This window comes from Phyllobates terribilis, unplaced genomic scaffold (genome assembly GCF_046119375.1).
Source record: "Phyllobates terribilis strain yellow unplaced genomic scaffold, ASM4611937v1 Scaffold_2__4_contigs__length_985480577, whole genome shotgun sequence".
Classification (NCBI taxonomy): Eukaryota; Metazoa; Chordata; class Amphibia; order Anura; family Dendrobatidae; genus Phyllobates; species Phyllobates terribilis.
Window position 1 is genome coordinate 911470404 of NW_027362762.1, and position 18767 is coordinate 911489170.

The following is an 18767-nucleotide window of genomic DNA, read 5'->3' on the forward strand; positions in this document are numbered from 1 at the left end:
TTCAGCCATGGAGGGTCCTTGTTGGAGTCGGGGTATCCCCGTAACAAGAAATACACAGACACGTAGTGTATAATCAAGTACTGGGAAGCCCCTGAGCGCGTCTGCCTCTATAGGTGCAGTCCCTTTATTTATATTAATAATCATTTCATTCATTTTTTTTTTTTTTGTCAGACATGCGCAGTAAAATGCCTTTGTTTCACAAGCAGTGAAGTGATGATTCATAACAGTGGAATGTTGATAATTAGTAGAAGGTTGCTGAGACAGCTAAAAACAAGTTACAATCTAGTTTCTGGGCGTCAGTCCAAATGTCCAGATAAGGGAAGAATAACTTCATCTGTGTCTTACATCGTAGTCTTGCGTGAAGTACAACTCCCATCATCCTCTCAACGGGATACTCAGTGAAGAGCATCAGGAGGCACCCCAAGGCATAGGGGCTGGGACTGGCAGTAGGATGCCTTGCGGTGGACAGCCGAGCTCGATCCTTATAAAAGCTTTTTAACTGCAGCAGCTTTAGTGGACGCTACTGGAGCTGGAATTACGCGGCTGCTGGCATGAGACTTGCCCTCCAATAGATCCTTGTAAATGGATTTAAAGTGTATTCATTCAAATTAGGGAGACAATTTAAATTAAAAAGCTTAGAGCTGCCTCCACCACAGGGGGGCTCGCTCGACCCACCAGCGGATAGGCACCAGTATTGGGAGAGGGGGGCTGGCCGTCAGGGTTCACCGCGGCTCTGGCACAAAACCGGCGACACGGAGGTGGCACGGGCAGGAGCGGACTGAACGTGTCGGCTTCTCACTTTTTGGACTTTAGAAGGGCATGACATGCCTATATCTGTGTCTCCCCCTCCTTTTACTCCTCCACCTCTTTTCTTTTCGCATGACTATATGTACTTGTCACTTTTCCATGTGTTAGTTGTGTCTTCAGAGCAGTTTGTCAGCTTTTGGACACCTTTGAAGGTTGTTTCTATGTGTTTTGGTTTGCCTGCCATTGGTTTTAACGGTGTTCGAAGGTGTTCGACGAACAGTTCGACGAACAGTTCGGCGAACACACGGGTGTTCGACGAACCGAACCGAACTCGAACACTACGGGGGTGGCTCAACACTACCCATAAGTGGATAATACAGAGGTTTGAACTGTGGAACTGCAAAACCACACTTATATTTCTCTGGCCTACACCAGACTCTTTTAAGAAAATATATTTGTGTCACAGACACACTTTTTTTTTGGGAGGGGGGGACACCAAAAGGTTAATAAGATGGGTATTTGTACAGTGTGAAGGAGGGAAAAAAAGAGGATTTAGATGAAAAAAAAAAAGGATTTTTCCTGGCCCCTGAGACCTGGAGCTAAATCCAGCAATTTCAGCAACAGGAGCTTACAGGACTGTAATGCAGCATTTGCTTTTAAAACCACTGAGTCTCCTATACAGCCTGCCTGCCTGCTTAATATCTGGGATGGATATTAGTCCTGAGAATGACTGTTTGCTTGATCTGGCAGCCTTTACAGACACTACAATATCTATTTCGCAGTATATATCTCTCCCTAATTCAGCAGCACTGTCCATACACTGTCTGATCCCAGCCGTCTGTGTCCAAGATGGCGGCGCACTGTTTTACATTCTCGAGGTGACGCTGTGCGGCCAGCCAATCAATGCAATGCCCACAACCAACATGGCTGCGGCATTACAGTGACTGGCTGGCAATCCCTGCCTGTTCATTGGCTCTGTAAAGAGCGCCAAACATGCAGGGCGGAGATCCGAGCTCCCGCCCGAGTAAACCGGAAATGCTCGGTGCTCGCCGAACATCCCGAGTAGCGTGATGCTCGTGTGAGTAGCGAGCAGTGTCGAGCATGTTTGCTCAACACTAGTTATGAATCATAATGTTAGGGCAGCATGTCATCGGCTCCATCATCACCCTATCTGCAGGAAAGTTCAGACTCCTGCAATAAATCACACTGAGCCACAGCAGAGCAACCACAGACTTCAGTAATACAGGATCTTCCACTGACTGATCAACTTTGACTTATAGGACATACTAGATTATACTATATGTATCCATAGGTTATATGTGATGTCCTGTAGGCAAGTCCAGGTGTGATCATTACAGTGCTTTGTATATCTGTGCACATAATGTACCATATCCATACATTATATAGGGAGCTATTTGCGGGGTCATACTATATGTAGGGAGCTATGTGGGGGCTCACATAGTATATAGGAAGCTATGTGGGAGCTATGTGAGCAGCTGCAACTCCGAAGGGCTTCCAGGGCCGGCTACCCCCATCAATGGCACCCCGCTTTTGGCGGGCATCCATATAGAGGAGGTAACGAAAAGCTTAGTCCATTGAGGTACGTGGCCAGGAGACCCGAGGGTCCAAACCTGTCTTCTCCGTATATATCCATGGAACCAGGTGATCGGAGGGTCCCAACCTTGCTTTCTTAGAGCGTATCTGTTATGATCTGCAACAAGTACTAAGGAAAGATAGGGGAAAGCTGTCCCTACAGTAAGACTAAGCTGAATCCCTACGATGTAGCTGCTGCCTGTTCCTAGCGAACAGACCCGCCTTTGTCCTTGGCTAGTCTGAACGAAGACCTGTAGGATAAGGGGAGGGTCCCTAAAACAGCTAAGGACGGGGACAAAAAAGGAACACCTCCTAAACAGAGAAGTTGTTGCAGAACACAAAAAGATAAACTGACAAAAAGGTACTAGAGGTCCCAGAAGGACCAATCGAACTGACAACGAAAGGCACCGGAGCACCTGGCTAGAGAAACAGTCAAACACTGAAGTCCAGCACAGCCAAAAGGGCGGAGCTGGAATATAAAGGCAGATGGTCATGTGACCACAAAACACAAGATGGAAAAAAACAAACAGGAGGGTTCTAACAGTACCCCCCTTTTTAATGAGGATCCTCCGAATCCTCCAGGCCCATTCGTATCCGGAAACCTCTTGTGGAAAGCTTTAACAAGCCTAGGAGCAGAGACATCATCCATCCTTACCCAGGAGTTGTCTTCGGGACCTAAACCCTTCCAGGAGACAAGATACTGTAATCTCCCTCTATGCCATCTAAAATTCAAGATAAGAGAAATTTCATATTCGCCGTCTTCCACCACAGGAGGAACTGTGACAGGAAACTAGGAAGCATGAAACACAGGATTAATCTTCCAGGAAGTAGGGACATCCAACCTAACAGCAGACGGGTTAACAACCTGAAGCACTTTAAATGGACCCACAAACTTATGACTCAGTTTTTTAAAGGGAATCCTCAACCGCAGGTTCTTTGAGGACAACCAAACAATGTCAATCACAGTAAACAAAACCTCTTTACGTTTCCTGTCAAAATACTTCTTGGACTTCTTGTTAGACTCTTGAAGGTTACAACGTACATTAGTCTAAACTCTCTCCAAATCACCGGAAAAATTCTCCTCCTCCGGCACCGCCGACCCCAATTTGGAGAACGAACCAAAAGACGGATGTCTCCCAGTACAACAAAAATAAGGAGAACACCCAGCAGAGGAGGATGTATGATTTTTAAGACCAAATTCCACGAGAGGCAGAAACTCAGACCACACCTCTTGATTGTCCGCCACAAAACAACGCAAAAACTGTTCTACATCTTGGTTCTTTCTTTCAGTCTATCCATTATACTCAGGAAGATACCCAGACGAAAATGACAAATGGATTCCCAAACTGTCACAAAAAGCACACCAAAAGAGAGTCACAAACTGAGGTCCTCTATCAGAAACAATATCCGTGGGAACGCCATGAAGCTTGACAATCTCCTTAACAAACGCCTTAGCGAGTGTCTTGACGCAGGGCAACTTAATGAATTGAACCAAATGAAACATCTTTCTAAAACGGTCCACAACCACCCAGATGACAGTAAAACCCTCGGACACAGGAAGATCAGTTATAAAATCCATTGTGAGATGCGTCCAAGGCGCATTAAGAACCTCCAGAGGGCAAAGCAACCCCGCAGCAGAAGTATGTGAAGCCTTTGACCTAGCACACACTGTACATTGATGCACCCACTTGATGACTTCTTTCTGCCATCCAGGCCACCAAAAACTGCGACTGATAAGTCTCTTAGTCTCAGAAATTCCTGGATGCACTGCCAACAGAGACTCATGACACTCCACAAACAAATCTCTCTTTAAGGTTCTAGGCACGAACAACCTCCCATAGGGAGTGTTAGATGGGGCATCATCTTGAGCTTTCTGAATCCCATCCTCCAAAACGGAGTCCAATGTCGCCACCATAACTCCTTTCTGTAAAATGCTCTCCTCCTCCTCGGCACCGACCGTAGGAGAGAAGCTGCGAGATAAAGCATCGGCTTTAACATTCTTAGTACCAGGGATATAGGTAACAGAAAAATGAAACCGAGGAAAAAAAAGTGCCCACCTAGCTTGACGGGCATTCAAGCGCTTGGCAGCATCCAGATAGATCAAATTCTTATGATCTGTGAAAACCTGAATAGGAAATCTAGCGCCTTCCAAAAAATGACGCCAATGTTCAAACGCGAGTTTAATAGCCAGCAACTCCCGATTTCCAACATCATAATCAGGTCGGTTTCCGAAAATTTTTTCGAAAAGAAGGCCCAAGGATGTACTCCATCCCTGTTCTCCTGAGACAAAACTGCTCTGACCCCCACCAATGAAGCATCGACCTCGACCAAAAAAGTCTTGGTCTCATCAGGCTGCATAAGGATAGGGGCAGAACTGTTCCTCTCTTTGAGATACTTAAACGCTTCAATGGCCTCAGTAGTCCACTGGACCGTATTTGCACCTTTCCTGGTGAGATCGGTTAGAGATTTAACAATTACAGAAAAATTCTTAATGAATTTCCTGTAATAATTGGCAAAACCCAAAAACCTGTGTATAGATTTTAAACCAATAGGCCTAGGCCATTCCTGCATAGCCTGAACTTTCACAGGGTCCATCTCAAAGCCCTCGCTGGAGACAATGTAGCCCAGAAAACTAATTTTCTGCACAGCGAACTCACATTTCTCCATCTTAGCAAAGAGTGAATTATCACTCAATAACTGCAAAACTTCACGTACACTCTGCCAATGGGTCTCTAGATCTGGTGAATAAATCAAAATGTCATCCAAATACACAACCACATTCTTACCAATCACAGGTCTCAGGATGTCATTTATAAGGTTCTGAAAAAATTCAGATGCATTGGTAAGACCCAAAGGCATCCCCAGATTCTCAAAATGACCTACCGGAGTGTTAAAAGCAGTTTTCCATTCATCATCCTCCTTCACTCGTAACAAATTGTATGCCCCTCGGAGATCAATTTTAGAGAACCACTTGACCCCACTAACTGGTTAAACAAGTCAGGAATTAACGGCAATGGGTAGGAATTGCATTTGGTAATCTTATTAATTTCATGAAAATCCAGACTTGGACGTAAACCCCCGTCTTTTTTTAACAAAGAAAAATCCAACTGCCACAGGCGACTTAGAAGGTCTAATGTGACCAGCAGCCAGGCAAGTCTGTATGTATTCCTCCAAGGCCTTTCTTTCAGGGATAGTCAGATTAAACAAGTGACTCTTGGGAAGAGTGTCTCCCGGAACAAACTCAATGGCGCAATCATAATCCCTATGAGGAGGTAAAACTTGTGACTCCCCCTCCGAAAAAACCCTCCAAAAATCTTGAATAGGTACCGGTAATTCCCCTTTTTCCACAGCCGTAATGCGACCATTACAACATTTATCATAGCACTTCGGACTCCAAGTCTTAATCACATTAGTAGACCAGTCCAGTAAAGGATTGTGCAGTTTTAACGAAGGGAATCCTAGAACAACCGGAGAGGATAAATTATCTAATACAACCAAGTCCAAAATTTCTTGGTGAACTCCAATGATAGTGAGGGGAAAAGCAGCAACCTTGTGAGTAATACATTTTAAGGAAGTGTTAACAATTTCAATCACAGAAATAGGTGATGATAAAGGTTTGGATTTCAAGTTAAGTTTTTCCAAAAACCCTTTATCAATCACATTAAGTCTTGAACTTCAATCCACAAATACCTGAAATTCAATGAAATCTCCTTGCAAAGTAGAACTCCCAGAAAGAAATACTCCTGCTGAGCGGAAACAAGCTATACTTGCGTACCTGACCTTTTTTTTTTCTTTACTTAAACGAAGCTCACAAAACTTAATCAAATGGTCAGCTTTACCACAATAAAGACACAATCCATCAGCGAACCTCCGGTCTCTTTCCTGAGAGCGGAGTGGCATCGCCCCAACCTCCATCAGTTCTCCGCCGTCTGAGCAGATTTTCTGGGGACTAGGACCTGACATTACAGGAGTCTTTACCTCATTCAGCCTGAACCTCAGTCTCCTGTCCACACGAACAGCTAATTGCATGGCATACTGCAGAGTCTCAGGTGCGGGGAATACATTTAGCAGATCCTTAACCCTTTCACTCAGACCAGCAAGATATAAACATTTCAGAGCAGGATCATTCCATAAGACTTCTGAAGCTCATCTTCTGAAGTGTGTGCAATAATTTTCAACATCACCTGGCCCCTGATTCAATTGCTTGAGTTCTGCCTCAGCAGATGAGATTCAATCAGGATCGTCATATAATAGACCCATAGCAGAAAAAAATTCTTCTACAGACCTTAAGCATGGATCATTAAATTTGAGAGAAAAGGCCCATCCCTGTGGTTCATTGTTCAAAAGTGACATAATAAAACCAATGCGCTGTGATTCATTCCCAGAGGACCTTGGTCACAAACAAAAATATAACAAACAAGCATTTTTAAAGGAAAAAAAACCTTGCTGTTTACCATAAAAGACATCAGGCAGTCGGACCCTGGGTTCCACAAAATGCGCTCCAGAACAGCTACTCACGTGTTGCTGGAGCTCGGCCACCTCCACAGACAATCCCTGCAAGCGTTGAGACAAATCCTGGATGGAAACCATACTGATCCCCGAATTTCTTTCCTTTTAGTTTTTTTGGGCTGGACTTATTGTTATGATCTGCAACAAGTACTAAGGAAAGAATGGGGAAAGCCGTCCCTACAGTAAGACTAAGCTGAATCCCTACAATGTAGCGGGCTGCCTGTTCCTAGCGAACAGTCCCGCCTTTGTCCTCGGCTAGTCTGAACGAAGAACTATAGCATAAGGGGAGGGGTCCCTAAAAGAACTAAGGACTGGGACAAAAAAGGAACACCTCCAAAACGGAGAAGTTGTTGCAGAACACAAAAAGACAAGCTGACAAAAAGCTACTAGAGGTCCCAGAAGAACCAAGCGAACTGACAGAGAAAGGCACCGAAGCACCTGGCTAGAGAAACAGTCAAACACTGAAGTCCAGCACAGCCAAAAGGGCGGAGCTGGAATATAAAGGCAGATGGTCACGTGACCGCAAAACACAAGATGGAAAAAAAAACACAGGAGGGTTCTAACAGTATCCATGGGTTCCATGAAAGTCAATGAAGCAGTTCTGTATTCCTCCTGCTAGGGCCGTGGTCTTTTAAACTGGCATCATGTAGAATCCAAATCTGTGTCCTTCTTGACGGTGCCATGGTGTCCTGTAGAGCTGTCACGTAGAGTGTTCCTGGCTGTGGTTTTGCAAAGGATCTCTTGACACAGAGGCATAGCCTTAAATAGTTCATAACTGTCCTTTTAAGCCAAAATCCACAGGTCAAGGATCACGGATGATAATATTAACTCACATTGCTTGAGTATCCACAACTAATCCCTTAATGTTGCTTTGCAAACACTGAAGGATAAACTATAACCACCCAAACAATACAAGTCAACAAGCTGAATGGACTAATACAATAGTTATCACATATTTAACAAACATCCATTGTTCAATGACCCTGAGTTCCTGTCTTGCAAAGCTAGCAGACAATCAGTTGTAGTAATTATCAACTCAAGTGTCAACATTCAGGCTTATACAGATAAAAGTTTCTGGACCAACCAAAGAAAAAAACAAATTCAAAATTCAACATAAAGATAATAGCGTATGTCTACTGGCCTACTGAATTTAATTAAGATTAAATTCTGTGTCATCACAACATTATTTATGTTTCTTCTTGGACTAAGGGTTTTTTCTGGTCAGATTATCGAAAAATATTGATGATACACCCCTTAGCCCACTATTATCAATCTTATATAAGTTATATATGTTCATTACATATTATCTGAGCACCTATTGATGATGTCTGGTCAGTTAGAGTAGTGGTAGGGCTACATACGGGCAGTCGACCAGGAGCTGGGGCACCATACCGTTTCAACTTAAGGTGCCAACCTCCGCTGTCAGTAAGAGAATTGTGAAGGGTAAAACTAGTCTCTATTAGGGATGAGTGAGTAGTGAAATAATCGGACTCGCTATACTCATAACGAGTAGGTCCAAATACTCGGGTACTCGTTACGAGTAGCGAGTCCAATGTAAGTCAATGGGAAATGCGAGTAAGCCGAGTAATTGTCTGCTGGAGCATATAAAGCGGTCTGGGGGCTGAAAAAAAGGCTGAAATGGGTGCATGATTGTTTAAAAGCCGGTGGTAAAAAGCTCCCCGCTCTCTGATGTACGCTCCCTGCCCGCTCCCTGGTGCTTCGCTCCCCGCCCTGTCCTAACTTAGGATCGGGATGGGAGGCGGCCGGTGAGCGGGGAGCATACATCAGGGAGCGGGGATCGCACCAAACAGGAAAGCCGGTGGTGAAGTCTTTTCACTGCTGTATTTCCCGCCTGTTATTTCAAATGAACAGCTGAGATATCAGCTGATGCTGATCAGCTGTTCATTTGAAGTAGCTGTGGTGCCCTCAGAGGGTTCATTTGAGATCATGCTTGACTGCATGAACTCACATCAACTTTCCCACGGCCGCACAGCTCAGCTACATCTCTGGTAGAGAATCTCTACCAGAGATGTAGCTGAGCTAAAGAAGAAGACTCCATTGGACTACGTCGGAGGGAAGATTATTTTTTTAATAAAGATGGAGTCTCTAAGTGTTTTTTTGTTTTATTTCTAATAAAATAGTTTTTTCTATTTGTTGTCTTTTTTTTAAATACTTTATTAGAAATTCATGGCGGTCATGTCTAATATTGGCGTAACCCCATGAATTGCGGGCTTAGGGCCAGCGGATAATACAAAGCTTGTCCTAATTCCTTTATTACCCAGTGACCCATCGCACCAGGGCCCTGGTTGAGCTGGATACAATGCCAGAAGATGGCGGTTCTATGAACGCGCCATTTTCTGGGGAGGCTGCGGACTGCAATTCACAGCAGGGGGGGGGGGCAGAAAGCTTGGGCCACCCTGCGCTGCGGATTCCAGCCCCCAGCTGCCTAGTTGTACCTGCCTGGACATGAAAATAGGGCGAAGCCCCACGTCAAATTTTTTAAAATTATTTCATGAAATTCATAATTAAAAAAAAGGGCTTCCCGATATTTTTGTTTTCAGCCATGTACATTTAAGCAGCTGGGGGTCGGGGGCAGCCAGTACCTGCCTACTGTACCTGGCTGGCATACAAAAATATGGCGAAGCCACGTCAAATTTTTGTGAAAATTTTAAAAAAATAGGACTCACTTGTATCTTCATCACATCGAATAGAGAAGTCAATAAATAACATCAGGGAAACTTTTTTTAACAAAAAAATATCTTTCTTCACTGTCTCAGTGGACAGTGCAGAAAAATACGCATACATAAAAAAATGGCAGCGTGTGTGCGCAGCCGTAATGTGTAAATGTTTCAAAAATGTATGGTGTAAATGTATATAACATGGGGGCACCAGGTCAGGGGCTTCACAAGTGTACAAACACTGTTTGAAGTACTGTTATTTATTGCAGACTGTGACTCGTATGCCATGTACGCACTGAGCTATCATAAGTGATGTAGGAGTGAATGATGATTGAGGCAATCTTCTGACAGCTCAATGTGTAAGTGGCATAAGGATAGCTAACTTCCCTAGGGATTGTGTGATGGTTAATGCAGGAAGAAACCACCCATCATCATCAGTAGCAGAGCTTCACAATTATAAAAGTTGGACTACTGTCCTTGTTGTTCCACTGCCACTGCACAATGTGCAGGCATAGGCATGTTGCTTCAAAAAATTAGCCCAAGTGGCTGTCTGATGGATGATGAAGGAAGCAGGCCTCATGGGCCAGAGAATCATGAAGCTAGGACTTCTAGCACAGTACTTCCACTACCCAATGTGCAGGCATAGGCATGGTGCCTCAAAACATTAGCCCAAGGGGCTGTCTGATGGTTGATGAAGGAAGCAGGCCTCATGGGCCAGACAATCATGAAGCTAGGACTTCAAGCACTGTACTTCCACTGCCCAATGTGCAGGCATAGGCATGGTGCCTCAAAAAATTAGCCCAAGGGGCTATATCATGGTTGATGAAGTAAGGAGGTCCCATCACAAGTGCCTCCGATGGGAAATATAAATTAATGGAACAGTGTTTCTAGGGTTTTGACCATGAGGAACATGTGGCAGGAGCAGGAGTAGGGTACTCATGTAAGATTAAGGAAATTGTTTTTGTATGGAAAGGGATGGACGTGAACACCTGTAGCATAAAGGAACATTTTGCGTGACTTTAGCTTTGGATCATGTCTTCTGGAGGGCTTAAGAACTGTGGTGAATTCCAGTCCTTGTTGAATTTTATCAGAGTCAGCCTGTCTGCATTCTCTGTAGTCAGCTGTGTCCTTGTATCGGTGATGATTGCCCCAGCGGCACTGAAAACACGCTCTGACATCACACTAGCAGCAGGGCAGGCCAGCACCTCCAAGGCATATAAGGAGAGCTCTGTCCAACTATGAAGCTTGGATACCCAGTAATTAAACGGAACAGAAGCATCAGTAAGGAAGCAGGTATGGTTACTTACATACTCGTTGACCATGTTGTTCAATTTCTCTCTCCTTGACATGGTTACCGGACCACCAAGCCCTTGCTGATGAGAAGGTTTATTGAAGATGGCCTAGTTTTTGGACATCTTCCCCCCACCTCTTTTGGACATGCTGAGCGTGTCTCTCCCCATGAATGACTGCTGTTGCAAAGAGCTGGTACCTCTGCTAACAGCGTTGTCTGAGGGGGATCTTGTCATCAAATTGTCGACAACAGCCCTCTTGAAGTATTCAAATGTAAAGCCCCTTGGTGACTGCAACAGTAGCGAAGGAAATTTGTCCTTGTACAGTGGGTCCAGAAAGGTGGCCAACCAGTATAGGTTGATGTTCAAAATGTTAATCACGCTAGGGTCTTGGGACAGACAGTTAGACATGAATTGTGCCATGTGTGCCAAGCTGCAAAGACTCAAATGTTCTGTATCCCCAGAAGTAGGAACAATACCCATCGTGGTCTCACACTGACTCTCCTCCCCCTCCTCTCCAGCCCACCCATGCTGGACAGACATAAAGCTGGGGTTGGGAGTACCCTCGGAAGCATGAGGGTTCCCCGCGGTACCACAGAAAAAGAAGTCATCTCTCTCCTCGTCTTTCTCATCATCTTCATCCCCCAATGTTGGCTGATGACATTGGCTGGGCTGGCCAGGATCAGTGAGTGTGAAATCTTGCTCCATCCCCAGCTGCTTAGCACTCAAAGATTCCATTTTTAGTATCTGCAGCGATTCTTTCAGCAAACATAGCATAGGGATTGTTATACTGATAATTGACTGATCACCGCTCACAAGCTTGGTGCAGTACTAAAATTTATCAAGCACCTCACAAATGTCACCCACTCGACAGTTGTTATGTGTCTTGGCTGAGTCTCAGTTTGACGGGCATGCTTAAGTTGGTATTCTGCAAGTGCCTTCTGCTGCTCACTAATCCTTGCTAACAAATGATAGGCGCTGCAAGACTGGCAACAGTTGTTGATGAATGTCTGAAATGGGCGTAAATCCGGCTCACCTTGTCAAGTAGGTACGTCAAGTCCGGGTAGGTTTTGAGAAATTTCTGCACCACTTGTTAGAACCCTCCTGTTAGTTTTTGCTTTCTTGTGTTTTGCGGTCACGTGACCAGCTGCCTATATATTCCAGCTCTGCCCTTCTGGCTTTGCTGGACTTCAGTGTTTTTTGACTGTCCCTCTAGCCAGGTGCTTCAGTGCCTATCTCTATCTAGTTTGCTTGGTCCTCTGGGACCTCTAGTACTTTTTGTCAATTTGTCTTTTTGCTCTGCAACAACTTCTGTTAGGAGGTGTCCCATTTTTGCCCCAGTCCTTAGTTCTTTTAGGGACCCCTCCCTTTATTCTATAGGTCTCTATTCAGACTAGTCGAGGACGAAGGCGGGTCTGTTCACAAGGAACAGGCTGCCGCTACATCGTAGGGATTCAGCTTAGTCTTACTGTATGGACAGCTTTTCCAATTCTTTGCTTAGTTTATGTTGCAGATCATAACAGTAAGTCCAGCCCAAAAAAAACTAAAAGGAAAGAAATTCGGGGATCAGTATGGTCTCCGTCCAGGAGTTGGCTCAACGCCTGCAGGGATTGTCTGTGGAGGTGGCCGAGCTTCAGCAACATGTGAGTAGCTGTCCTGGAGCGCATATTGTGGAACCAAAGGTAGGACTGCCTGATGTTTTTTATAGTAAACAGCAAGATTTTTTTTCCTTTAAAAATGCTTGTTTCTTATATTTTCGTTTGAGACCAAGATCCTGTTGGAATGAATCACAGCGCATTGGTTTTATTATGTCACTTTTGCGCAAAGATCCACACGGTTGGGCCTTTTCTCTCCAGCCTAATCATCCGTGTTTAACTTCTGTTGAAGAATTTTTTTCTGCTATGGGGCTATTATATGACGATCCTGATCGAATCTCATCTGCTGAATCAGAACTTAGATGTTTGAATCAGGGCTCTGATGATTTGAAAATTATTGCACACAATTTAGAAGGTGGGCTTCAGAAGTTAAGTGGATTGATTCGGCGCTGAAAAGTTTATTTCTTGCTGGTCTGAGTGAAAGGGTTAAGGATTTGCTAATTGCATTCCCTGCACCTGAGACTCTGCAGGATGCTATGCAGTTAGCTGTTCGTGTGGACAGGAGAATAAGATCCAGGGTCAATGATGTAAAAACTCCTGTAACTTCAGGTCCTAGTTTCCAGAAAATCTGCTCTGACAGCGGAGAACCAAAGGAGGTTGGGGCGATGTCACTCCACTCTCAAGAAAGAGATCGGAGATTCGCCGAAGGTTTGTGTCTTTATTGTGGTAAAACTGATCATTTGATTAAGTATTGTGAGCGTCGTGTAAGTAAAGAAAAAATAAAGGTCAGTTACGCCCGTATAGCTTATTTACGCTCTGCAGGAGTGTTCCTTTCTGGGTGTACTACTCTGAAGGGAGATTTGATTGAATTTCAGGTATTTGTGAATTGTGGTTCAACACTTAATGTGATTGATAAAGGGTTTTTGGAAAAACTTAAATTGAAATCCAAACCTTTGTCATCTCCTATTTCTGTGGTTGCAATTGATAACACTCATTTGAAATGTATTACTCACAAGACTGCTGCATTTGCTCTCACTATCAATGGTGTTCACCAAGAAATTTTGGACTTGGTTGTTTTGGATAATTTGCCCTCTCCAGTTGTTCTAGGATTGCCTTGGTTAAAACTGCACAATCCTTTGTTGGACTGGTCTACTAATGTGATTAAGTCTTGGAGTCCGAAGTGCTATGATAAATGTTGTAATGGTCGCATTACGGCTGTGGAAAAAGGGGAATTACCAGTACCTATTCAAGATTTTTGGAGGGTTTTTTCGGAGGAGGAGTCACAAGTTTTACCTCCTCATAGGGATTATGATTGCGCCATTGAGTTTGTTCCAGGTGTTACTCTTCCCAAAAGTCGCTTGTTTAATCTGACTATCCCTGAAAGAAAGGCCTTGGAGGAGTACATAGAGACTAGCCTGGCTGCTGGTCACATTAGACCTTCTAAGTCACCTGTGGCAGTCGGATTCTTCTTTGTTAAAAAAAAAGGACGGCGGTTTACGTCCATGTCTGGATTTTCGTGAAATTAATAAGATTACCGTACGCAATTCCTACCTATTGCCGTTAATTCCTGACTTGTTTAACCAGTTAGTGGGAGCCAAGTGGTTCTCAAAAATTGATCCCCGAGGGGCATACAATTTGTTACGTGTGAAGAAAGGTGATGAATGGAAAACTGCTTTTAAGACTCCGGTAGGTCATTTTGAGAATCTGGCGATGTCCTTCAGTCTTACCAATGCACCTGCATTTTTTCTGAACCTTATTGATGACATCCTGACACCTTTGATTGGTAAGAATGTGGTTGTGTATTTGGATGACATTTTGATTTATTCACCAGATTTAGAGTCCCATTGGCAGATGAGTGATAATTCACTCTTTGCTAAGCTCGAGAAATGTAAGTTCGCTGTGCAGAAATTAGTTTTTTGGGCTAAATTGTCACCAGCGAGGGCTTTGAGATGGACCCTGTGAAGGTTCAGGCTGTGCAGGAATTGCCCAGGCCTATTGGTTTGAAATATATACAGAGGTTTTGGGGTTTTGCCAATTATTACAGGAAATTCATTAAGAATTTTTCTGTAATTGTTAAACCTCTAACCGATCTCACCAGGAATGGTGCGAATACGACCCAGTGAACTACTGAAACCATTGAAGCATTTGAGTATCTCAAAGAGAGGTTCATTTCTGCCCTTATCCTTATATAGCCTGATGAGACCAAACCTTTTTTGGTCGAGGTTGATGTTTCTTCGTTGGGGGTCGGAGCAGTTTTGTCTCAGGAGAACAAGGGTGGAGTACAACCTTGTGCCTTCTTTTCGAAAAAAAATTTCGGAAACCAAACTGAATTATGATGTTGGAAATCGGGAGTTGCTGGCTATTAAACTTGCGTTTGAACACTGGCGTCATTTTTTGGAAGGCGCTAGATTTCCTATTCAGGTTTTCACAGATCATAAGAATTTGATCTATCTGGATGCTGCCAAGCGCTTGAATGCCCTTCAAGCTAGGTGGGCACTTTTTTTTTCTCGGTTTCATTTTTCTGTTACCTATATCCCTGGTACTAAGAACGTTAAAGCCGATGCTTTATCTCGCAGCTTCTCTCCTACGGTCGGTGCCGAGGAGGAGGAGAGCATTTTGCAGAAAGGAGTTGTGGTGGCGGCATTGGACTCCGATTTGGAGAATGGGATTCTAATGCTCAAGATGATGCTCCATCTAGCACTCCCCATGGGAGGTTGTTCGTGCCTAGAGCCTTTAGGAGAGATTTGATTGTGGAGTGTCATGAGTCTCGGTTGGCAGGTCATCCAGGAGTTTCGGAGACTAAGAGACTTATCAGTCGCAGTTTTTGGTGACCTGGATGGCAGAAGGAAGTCATCAAGTGGGTGCATCAGTGTACTGTGTGTGCTAGGTCAAAGGCTTCACATACTCCTGCTGCGGGGTTGCTTTGCCCTCTGGAGGTTCTTAATGCGCCTAGGATGCATCTCACAATGGATTTTATTACTGATCTTCCTGTGTCTGATGGTTTTATTATCATCTGGGTTGTCGTAGACCATTTTAGTAAGATGTGTCATTTGGTTCCATTAAGTTGCCCTGCGCCAAGACACTCACTAATGTGTTTGTTAAGGAGATTGTCAAGCTCCATGGCGTTCCCACGGATATTGTTTTTAATAGAGGACCTCAGCTTGTGGCTCGCTTTTGGCATGCTTTTTGTGACAGGTTGGGAGTTCATTTGTCATTTTAAACTGGTTATCATCCTGAGTCTAATGGACAGACTGAAAGAAAGAACCAGAATATTGAACAGTTTTTGCGTTGTTTTGTGGCAGACAATCAAGAGGTGTGGTCTGAGTTTCTGCCTCTCGCAGAATTTGCTCTTAACAAATATCCATCCTCCTCTGCTGGGTGTTCTCCTTTTTTTTGCTGCACTGGGAGACATCCGTCTTTTGGTTCGTTCTCCAAATTGGGGTCGGCAGTGCCGGAGGAGGAGAATTTTTCCGGTGATTTGGAGAGAGTTTGGACTAATGTACGTTGTAACCTGCAAGAGGCTAACAAGAAGTCTAAGAAGTATTTTGACAGAAAATGTAAAGAGGTTTTGTTTACTGTGGGTGACATGGTTTGGTTGTCCTCGAAGAACTTGTGGTTGAGGATTCCCTCTAAAAAACTGGGTTCTAAGTTTGTGGGTCCGCTTAAGCTGCTTCAGGTTGTTAACCCATCTGCTGTCAGGTTGGATGTCCCTACTTCCTGGAAGATTAATCCTGTGTTTCATGTTTCCTTGTTGAAAAAGGCTGACGTTTCTAATAGGGACGCCACTGTCACAGTTCCTCCTGTGGTGGAAGACGGTGAATATGAAATTTCTCATATTTTGAATTCAAGATGGCATAGAGGGAAATTACAGTATCTTGTCTCCTGGAAGGGTTTCTGTCCCGAAGACAACTCCTGGGTAAGGACGGATGATGTCTCTGCTCCTAGGCTTGTTAAAGCTTTCTACTGGAGGTTTCCTGATAGGCCTCGGCCTGGAGGATCCGGAGGATACTCATAGAAGAGGGGGTACTGTTAGAACCCTCCTGTTAGTTTTTGCTTTCTTGTGTTTTGCGGTCACCTGACCAGCTGCCTCTATGTTTCAGCTCTGCCCTTCTGGCTTTGCTGGACTTCAGTGTTTTTTGCCTGTCTCTCTAGCCAGATGCTTCGGTGCCTATCTCTGTCTAGTTTGCTTGGTCCTCTGGGACCTCTAGTACTTTTTGTCAGTTTGTCTTTTTGCTCTGAAACAACTTCTGTTATGAGGTATCCCATTTTTGCCCCAGTCCTTAGTTCTTTTACTGACCCCTTCCTTTATTCTATAGGTCTCCATTCAGACTAGCAGAGGACGAAGGTGGGTCTGTTCACAAGGAACAGGCTGCCCGCTACATCGTAGGGATTCAGCTTAGTCTTACTGTAGGGACAGCTCTTCCCATTCTTTCCTTAGTTTATGTTGCAGATCATAATACCACTAGGTTCAGCACATGAGCCATGCATGGCATGTGTACCAGCTTCCCGAGCTTTAAAGCTGCCACGAGGTTACGCCCATTATCGCTGAAGACCAAACCGGATTGGAGTTGCAGTGGGGAGAGCCAATGATCGGTCTGTTGCTTTATACCTTTTCCAGAGCTCTGCTGCAGTGTGCAGTGTTTGACCTAAACAGATCAACTTGAGCAGAGCGTGTTGTTGCCTTGCTAATGCGCTGATGCAAAGCTCCCAACTTGGGCGTGATGTTGAGGGTAATTCAGCTTTGGATGAGGAAGCGGAGGAGGAAGAGTGTGGACTGAACAAATATGATGAGGTTGACACTCTGAATGATGTTGGGCCCGCTTTTCGTGTTATGGGTAGAATATGTGATGGTCCACTTTGAGAAGTTGTCCCACTCTCCACCAGGTTGAGCCAGTGTGCCATGACAGAGATGTCTCGTCCATGTCCACAGCTACTTGTCCAGGTGTCTGTTATTAGGTGGACCTTCCCAGTTACGGCATTGGTGAGAGCATGCATTAGATTGCTTAAGACTAGAGATGAGTGTTGTTCTACTCGAACTGTTCGCCAATCTCAAATTCGAGCTGTTTTGGGCGGTGTTCGAGCCGTTCAGCGAACACGAACGATTTGAGAAAAATTCGGCTGTTCGAGGTTATGTTCGACAACTGTTCGTGCACCAAAATCATAACTGGATTTTTTCTCAGTAATGATGAAAATTAATATTAATACACAGTTTGAGTGTACAGCGGGGTGGGGGGAGGGGCAGGGGATGGATCTCTGCAGGAATAATGAAGATCTCCATTTTTTTTTCTCTTTCCCGCATTTACAGTGGGGAGGTGCAATCTGTCACCCTATCAGCAGCGCACACACGGAGCGAAGTACTTTTTTTCAAACAAGCAAGGGCATGTGTCATTGGCAGTGTATGTCACATGTCCTTGCCCTATAAGACCAAGCCATTTTCCCCGTCGCCACCATTTTCTCACTGCTGCAGCTGCGTGTTAGACGGCACCGCTGTTGCTGTGTGTGCTATACCTTGTTAATTTCAAGCCAATTTTCGCACAAATCTACAGATAGCTTGGGAGTAGGGAATAGTTGTGATTGCAGTCCTTTTAAGGACTAGGTTACAGCATTTCCTACGACTTTTATCAGGCAGGTCTGTGCTCTTAAATAGATAGGTTGCCCTTTTTGGCCTATTGCAGAGTGTGTTAGTCAGTGGAGTAGCCTATCTGTGTTGCAAGATATACCACGTGTGTATAGAATACCAATTTTTTTACTGCACCTAGTGAAGTAAAATCTTTTGGGCATAGCATCATTCTATTAGTCCATCTATACTGACCTCCATCAGGTTGCAATTTGAATATAATTTTTTTCTGCATCTAGCTCTGAAAAAATATTTGGCCTTCTAGCAGTGTGTGGGACTTTCTCTATTAGTCCATCTATACTGACCTCCATCAGGTTGCAAACTGAATATATTTTTTTCTGCATCTACCTCTGAAAAAATATTGGGCTTGTAGCTGTGTGTGGGACTTGTTCTATTAATCCATCTATACAGACCTCCATCAGGTTGCAAACTGAATATAATTTTTTTCTGCATCTACCTCTGAAAAAATATTTGGGCTTCTAGCTGTGTGTGGGACTTGTTCTATTACTCCATCTATACTGACCTCCATCAGGTTGCAAATTGAATATAATTTTTTTCTGCATCTAGCTCTGAAAAAATATTTGGCCTTCTAGCAGTGTGTGGGACTTTCTCTATTAGTCCATCTATACTGACCTCCATCAGGTTGCAAACTGAATATATTTTTTTCTGCATCTACCTCTGAAAAAATATTGGGCTTGTAGCTGTGTGTGGGACTTGTTCTATTAATTCATCTATACAG